The sequence below is a fragment of the Cyprinus carpio genome, chromosome A23, assembly GCF_018340385.1.
Source record: "Cyprinus carpio isolate SPL01 chromosome A23, ASM1834038v1, whole genome shotgun sequence".
NCBI classification, from domain to species: domain Eukaryota; kingdom Metazoa; phylum Chordata; class Actinopteri; order Cypriniformes; family Cyprinidae; genus Cyprinus; species Cyprinus carpio.
The window spans coordinates 20,623,708-20,631,207 of record NC_056594.1 but is presented as its reverse complement, the minus strand read 5'-3'; the positions used below and the strand labels follow the sequence as shown (position 1 = coordinate 20,631,207).

Here is a 7,500-nt window from a genome sequence, read left to right as displayed (position 1 = left end):
TTGACCTATAGAGTTTTAGCTGACAACGGTGAATGGCACGGAGGATTGTGTTCACGACAATGTTTTCTGGAAGTACTCCTGAGCCCATGTTGTGATTTCCATTACAGTAGCATTCCTGTATGTGATGCAGTGCTGTGTAAGGGCCCGAAGATCACGGGAATCCCCCTTATGGTTTTTTCCGGCCTTGACCCTTACACACAGAGATTGTTCCAGATTCTCTGAATCTTTTGGATGATGTTATGCACTGTAGATGATGATAACTTCAACTCTTTGCAATTTTTCTCTGAGAAAACTTTCCTTTCTGATATTGCTCCACTATTTTTCTCGCTGCAGCATTGGGGGAATTGGTGATCCTCTGCTCATCTTGACTTCTGAGAGAAACTGCCACTCTGAGAGGCTCTTTTTATACCCAATCATGTCGCCAGTTGACCTAAAAAGTTGCAAATTGGTCCTCCAGCTGTTCCTTATATGTACATTAAACTTTTCCGGCCTCTTATTGCTACCTGTCCCAACTTTTTTGGAGTGTGTAGCTCTCATGAAATCCAAAATGAGGCAATATTTGGCATGACATTTCAAAATGTCTCACTTTCAACATTTGATATGTTATCTATATTCTATTGTCAATAAAATATAAGTTTATGAGATTTGTAAATTATTCCATTCCTTTTTTACTCACAATTTGTACAGTGTCCCAACTTTTTTGGAATCGGGTTTGTATATGACTGCCATCAATTGGTAGCAGTGAATGAAGAGGTATCATATCGTTCACAAGTGCAGTATGGAGTACCTCAAGGCTCAGTACTCGGGCCGTTACTCTTCACGCTTTACATGTTACCCTTGGGAGATATCATCAGGAAACACGGTGTTAGCTTTCACTGTTATGCTGATGATACTCAGCTCTATATTTCTTTGCGGCCCGACGAAACATACCAATTTGAAAAACTAACGGAATGCATAGTCGATATAAAAAACTGGATGACGAGTAATTTCTTACTGCTAAATTCTGAAAAAACAGAAGTGTTAATTATAGGACCTAAAAACTCTGCATGTAATAACCTAGAATACTGTCTAAGACTTGATGGCTGCTCTGTCAATTCTTCGTCATCAGTTAGGAACCTAGGTGTGCTATTTGATAGCAACCTTTCCTTAGAAAGCCACGTTTCTAGCATTTGTAAAACTGCATTTTTCCATCTAATAAATATATCTAAATTATGGCCTATGCTCTCAATGTCAAATGCAGAAATGTAAATCCATGCGTTTATGATCTCAAGGGTAGATTATTGTAATGCTCTATTGGGTGGTTGTTCTGCACACTTAGTAAACAAACTCCAGTTAGTCCAAAATGCAGAGTTCTTACAAGAACCAGGAAGTATGATCATATTAGCCCGGTCCTGTCAACACTGCACTGGCTCCCTATTAAACATCATATAGATTTTAAAATCTTGCTTATTACTTATAAAGCCCTGAATGGTTTAGCACCTCAGTATTTGAACGAGCTCGTTACATTATAGTCCTCCACGTCCGCTCCGTTCTCAAAACTCTGGCAATTTGATAATACCTAGAATATCAAAGTCAACTGCGGGCGGGCAGATCCTTTTCCTATTTAGTGCCTAAACTCTGGAATAACCTACCTAACATTGTTCGGGAGGCAGACACACTCTTGCAGTTTAAATCTAGATTAAAGACCCATCTCTTTAACCTGGCTTACACATAACACACTAATACACTTCTAATATCCAAATCCGTACTTGCTATATCATTAAAAGAATGGCATCTACGCTAATATTAGTCTGTTTCTCTCTTATTCCGAGGTCACCGTAGCCACCAGATCCAGTCTGTATCCAGACCAGATGGTGGATCAGCACTTAGAAAGGACCTCTACAGCCCTGAAAGACAGCAGAGACCAGGACTAGAGCCCCAGAGACAGATCCCCTGTAAAGACCTTGTCTCAAACAACCACCGGGACAAGACCACAGGAAACAGATGATTCTTCTGCACAATCTGACTTTGCTGCAGCCTGGAATTGAACTGCTGGTTTCGTCTGGTCAGAGGAGAACTGACCCCCGACTGAGCCTGGTTTCTCCCAAGGTTTTTTCTCCATTCTGTCACCGATGGAGTTTTGGTTCCTTGCCGCTGTCGCCTCTGGCTTGCTTAGTTTTCACTGAATTCAATGATGAACTGCCTTTAACTGAAAATTGAGTGTTTACTATTGTCCTTCTGCAGTGAAACACTATTTTCCTATTTAATACTGTAAAGTTGCTTTGACACAATCTTCATTGTTAAAGGCGCTATATGAATAAAGGTGACTTGACTTGACACACACACACACACACTATTTTATAGAGACAGGAAGTGAGCTGCGGGAAGTGAAAACTGCTGCTGTGACGCCCAACAGGATGCATGAGCTCAAGCCCCTCCCTGCAGAGGTCAAAGGTCAAAAGGGAAAGAAAAGAAAAGAATTATTATTATAACAATAATATTAATTATTATTGTTGTTATGGTTATAATACTCAGAAATTCCAAACTTTATTATAAACATTATCATTATATTTTTGAGTTTCATATTTTAGTGTGACCAGTTCGACATTTTAAAGAAGCAAGCACTTTTAGCAAACACTCAAACTAATGAGAAACAGCATGAGAGAGAATGAGAAGCAGATGAAGAGCCGTCATTAGGAGGAAAAGAAAACACGTGTTTAGAGTGAATATGTAAATATATATGTGCTGATTCCCAAAACACATGTGTTTCAACTACTGCCAACACCCTTTAAGTGTGTGTGTGTGTGGAGCAGTAACACAACTGGAATGACATCAGCACACACACACACACACACACACACACACACGCATGATGTGTGTTTACTGAACAGCTCAAATGTGGTTGGAATTTCCCCTCAAATGTAAGCAGCATCTTTTATAGACTCACAGTATAAACACTCCCTCTACACACACACACACACACACACACACACACACACACACACACACACACACATACACACAATCTCCCTCCACACACACACACTGCATTGTTCCATAGTTTCCCATTTTGGAGCCACTGGATTGGCTACAGATGTGATGGGCGTCTGTCACCGTAGAGACAGGAACACCCCCCCACCCACACACACACACTCACTCCTGTGATAATCACACACACTCTGAGTGTATCTGGAGAGCATTACTGCAGTGTTCAGGAGGTCTGAGTTTCTCCTCAAACCTTCACCTGGTTTAATCAGATCCGTCTGGTCTCTCGCTACCGTCTGCACGGATCTGCAAGAGCTTCCCGAGGGTCAGAGGTCACGTTTCTGTGGATCACACACACACACAGAGTCACATACAGTGTGTTAAAGACGTTAGAAAGCTGAGAGGAGTGTGTTAGAGCTCAAATCAAATAATTCACTTAAATGACACCAATAACAGCAATGACTGAACACAAACACCCTCTCTCTCTCTCACACACACACACACACACACACGTCACTCTGACATGTAACAGACATCAATTACACAGCCACAATCCTCCTGTCAATCACACACACACACACACACACTCAGTTTCAGTTTAGCTGTGCTTTATTGGCGTGACACAAACTGTACACTTGTGTTGCTAAAGCAGCTGCAGCTCGGCTGCTTACAAATAGTGCACAGATTTATTAACAGAAAAGGAAAAAGACTAATAGTAAGATGTAAAATACTATATACAAAGTATTAAGCACGTAGTGCAAAATTAATTATTGTATGTAAGTGTTTAAGTTAGAAATAAAATAAAATAAGAAAGTATTAGATTTGCAGAGGCAAAATATACATCTAAGTAATATAATAGAGTAATAAAGCAACTTGAACTTGAATTTGAGAGTATGTGTGTGTGTGTGAGTGTGTGTGTGTTGTGTGAGAGAGAGAGAGAGAGAGATGAGAGAGAGAGAGAGTGTGTGTTTGTGTGTGTGTGTGTGTGTGTAGTGTGTGAAGAGAGAGAAGTGTGTGTGTGAGAGAGTGTGTGTGTGTGGTGTGTGTGTGTGTGTGTGCAGAGAGAGAGAGAGAGAGGGAGAGTGTGTGTGGATGTTGTGTTGTGGTGTATCGGGTTCCCGTGAGGCGCGGATCTGTTCTTAATTGATGTCATTATGGAAACTCAGCAGCGAAGTCCACATGACCCTCAGTGAGTTTATCTCTCAGCCAATCACACGCTGACTGACAGCCACCTTCATTACCTGAGAGCACAGGTGTGTGTGTGTGTGTGTGTGTGAGAGAGAGAGAGAGAGAGACATTCCACAGGGCAGGAAAGAAAAAAAACACCGGAATGAAAGAATGTAAAAACAGGAAAGCAGATTTTACAGGTGAGCAGCGCTGAAGACGGACAGCTCTTCCTCTTGAACAGTGATTTATTTCAACAGATAAGCGTAGAATATATTTATAAAATAACACAAGAAGAAAAAAAAACAAAAAACAAAAGAAAAAAAAAACAAAAACAAATCAAAAAAACAAAAAAAACACAAACCCCCTGAAATTACAATGAAAACAGAAAATATAAAACTAAAATAATTCAAAATATTATTAAAACATTTTAGCAGAAATTATTAAAATGCATTTTAAGCAGGCATGTCAAGTGGAGCATCACATACAGTACTCGACGTGTTCCCAAACACCTGAAAGTTCAGATTCGGTTTGATTTTAAATACTAATCTCTAGGAATAAAGTTCATTCAGTTAAAATAAAGATACAAAAGCATTGTATATTAGCATCGTAAGACAGACCAAATCTAGATCAAATTGTGTAGCTTACCTTTGCAAGATTTTTGGGACTCAAATGAAGTTAATAAAATTAACCAAACCAAAAATATTATATAGCCTAGCTTTGTTGTTACATATGTTTTTTGAATTTGACCTGCGTTGTACTTTGATTTTGTATAATGACGCATGATGCATTTCATTACAATAATGATATGATATATTTTACACTTTTACACTTGAGTTTAAATCAATTTTATACATATTTTTACAACAACCTATAAGATATAATGACGCATGAACAATAACAATACAATAATTATAAAAATTTCATATGAGACAGAGTTCTAGCACTGACCGTTAGATGTAGTCATGGCAGGAACCAATAACAGAGGACCAATCAGCACTTCCAGCTGTGTTTGCCAAGTCAAGTTTGTCAAAAGTTTTTGAAATAGTACGATTTTTTATCTTTTTAAAAGAAGTCTCTTCCTGCTCCCGCAAGGCTGCATTTATCTTGATCAGAAAACAGGAAAAATAAAACGGTATATTATTGTGAATATTATTAGAAATGTAAAACAGCTGTTTTCTGTGTGAATATCTTGTTAAACCTCGATTTTAGTTCTGTGATGCCAGCTATATTTAGCAAAACCGGTTCATCCAGTCTTCAGGTGTCACATGATCGTTCAGAAATCATTCTAGATATGATGGATCTGCTGCTCAAGAAACATTTCTGATTATTAATCAATGTTGAACACATCTGAACAGAATGGTTTTCAGGTTTCTGGATCATGGAATAGAAATTTCAGAAGAACAGCATTGAAGCGGACAATAGAATGCTGTGTTAACATAATATACACAGCTTATAGTGATGCACTTATTTGAGCCCGTTTTAAAGCATCCGGGGCGCAAGAAAAGTAGTAAAGGTTTGGCTATTAGGTCCCAGGCTGCTGATACGTCGGCACCCCCACACACAAACACGAACGCGAGTAAACCAGAGGACGCCAACGGGAAATACCACAGGAGAGCCGGGGAAACTATCTTGACAAAAGCTTTTTTATTCTTGCACGATAAGCGCTTCGATCAATGTGGGGGAGCAATGTTCTAGGACAGCAACAGGACAAGCCGGACACAAGATATGTAAGATAATACAAAAGCAATGAAGGTTAGCATTGGACAGCAAGTCAGCATAGTAGAATGATAGGCGCAAAGAGGCATGTGTGACACGGGGACAAAAACGGGAGTAATGATGCTGAAAATACAGACTGGGTGGTACGTCATCACACTGAACAGACATTACCCGGGAACGAGACGGAGGCAGCAGACCTACAAAACAGCGGCGGGATTTGCGAATAAGATTTCACAAATGACTGTCGTTGCGATTGCGGAGCAAGACCGGCAGCCGGCCGGGAAGGAGAACAAGAAGAGAAGGCTGTAAAAAAAACCCGGAGAAAATCTCACGGGGGGCAAACTTGGACGGGATGATTTCGAGGGAGGTACCTGGATGGTTATTGGCAGGGGAATTGATTGATGATGTGTGAGGGGGGTGGGAGCATCAAGATAAACTACAAGGAAAGGCAGCAAAGGCGCGGGGCATACGAGCGGGCACGAAAACGCGTAAAGTTGTCTGTTGGGGAGGGCAGGAAGGGAGTAAGGGAAGGGGGGGTTGGAAGGGGGGACGGAACGAGAGAACACAGGTTACAGGACCTACGGAGAGGAAGAGAGGGGGGATGAAAACCGGGGGTTGGGTGTGCTGGAGAGAAGAGGGGGGGTGGGGGGGGGATTGTAGTGCATGAAGAGAGAGAGGGGTGTGTGGGGTGGGGGTGTGTGTGGGTGGGGGGGTGGCTGCGTGGCTGCCGTCAGATCGGGTGATGGGGAAAGGGGGGGTGATTGATTCAGACACGCTCCAGAAACACACGCACGCACACACACACACACACACACACGCACACACACACAGTGGGTGTGAAACTGAAGGGGTTTCACAGAGAGTCAAGGTCAGAGGTCAAGTGGGCAGTGAGGAGAATGGAATCTCTCTCTCTCGCTGTCTCTCTCTCTCTCACACACTCACACACACACACACACACACACACACACACGCACGCACACACGAGTCATGGTTCAAACAGTCTCTCGTCATGTCAAACATGACTTTGTGGTTTCAGCAGCAGTTTTCAATTAGTGCTGCAAACCTCCATGTGTCTGTCTCTCTGCCTGTCTGTCTGATCTTTCCATGCGCTCATCCGTTTACACACACACATACACACACACACACACAGAATCAGACGCTATGTGGATTAAATGGGATGTTGTAAGTTATAAGTTCTTTATCCCGCAGATTTATATCTTTGCTGTATAAAAAGTGTTGAATGTTGAAAGATTACATAGAAACCAATGAGGGTCAGTGGAGTCTGTAGAAACATAAAAGAGTTTGTTCCTTCTTTCCAAAACACATCTATGCATTGAAACTGTGCAGCTCATTCATGCCCCTAAATGAAAAACATCCCACCAAATTTCAAGTAGAAATACAGAGTTTAACACCTGTTTCCAGCGGATGCAACTGTTGTCATGCGTGTGCACTTACAGATGTGAATTTGATAGGTGTATAAACAAACTAATAAAACATTTAAAGGGAGATTGAGAACAAAGTGAAATATCAGAAATCAGATTAATTTACATACTGAAATTTTAAATGATGACAAATAAAATTAAAAGGTGAAAAAGACAAAGAAAGGTCTATTTTCATGGCAAGAACGGAGTAAAATCAATGGTCCAAATAGGA

General features: G+C 40.9%; 1 pseudogene; it reads left to right on the top strand.

The window, feature by feature from the left end:
- The window catches only part of LOC122135144, a 17,625-nt pseudogene extending 12,277 nt beyond the window's left edge, over positions 1-5,348 (top strand).
- The last annotated feature ends 2,152 nt before the right edge of the window (positions 5,349-7,500 follow it).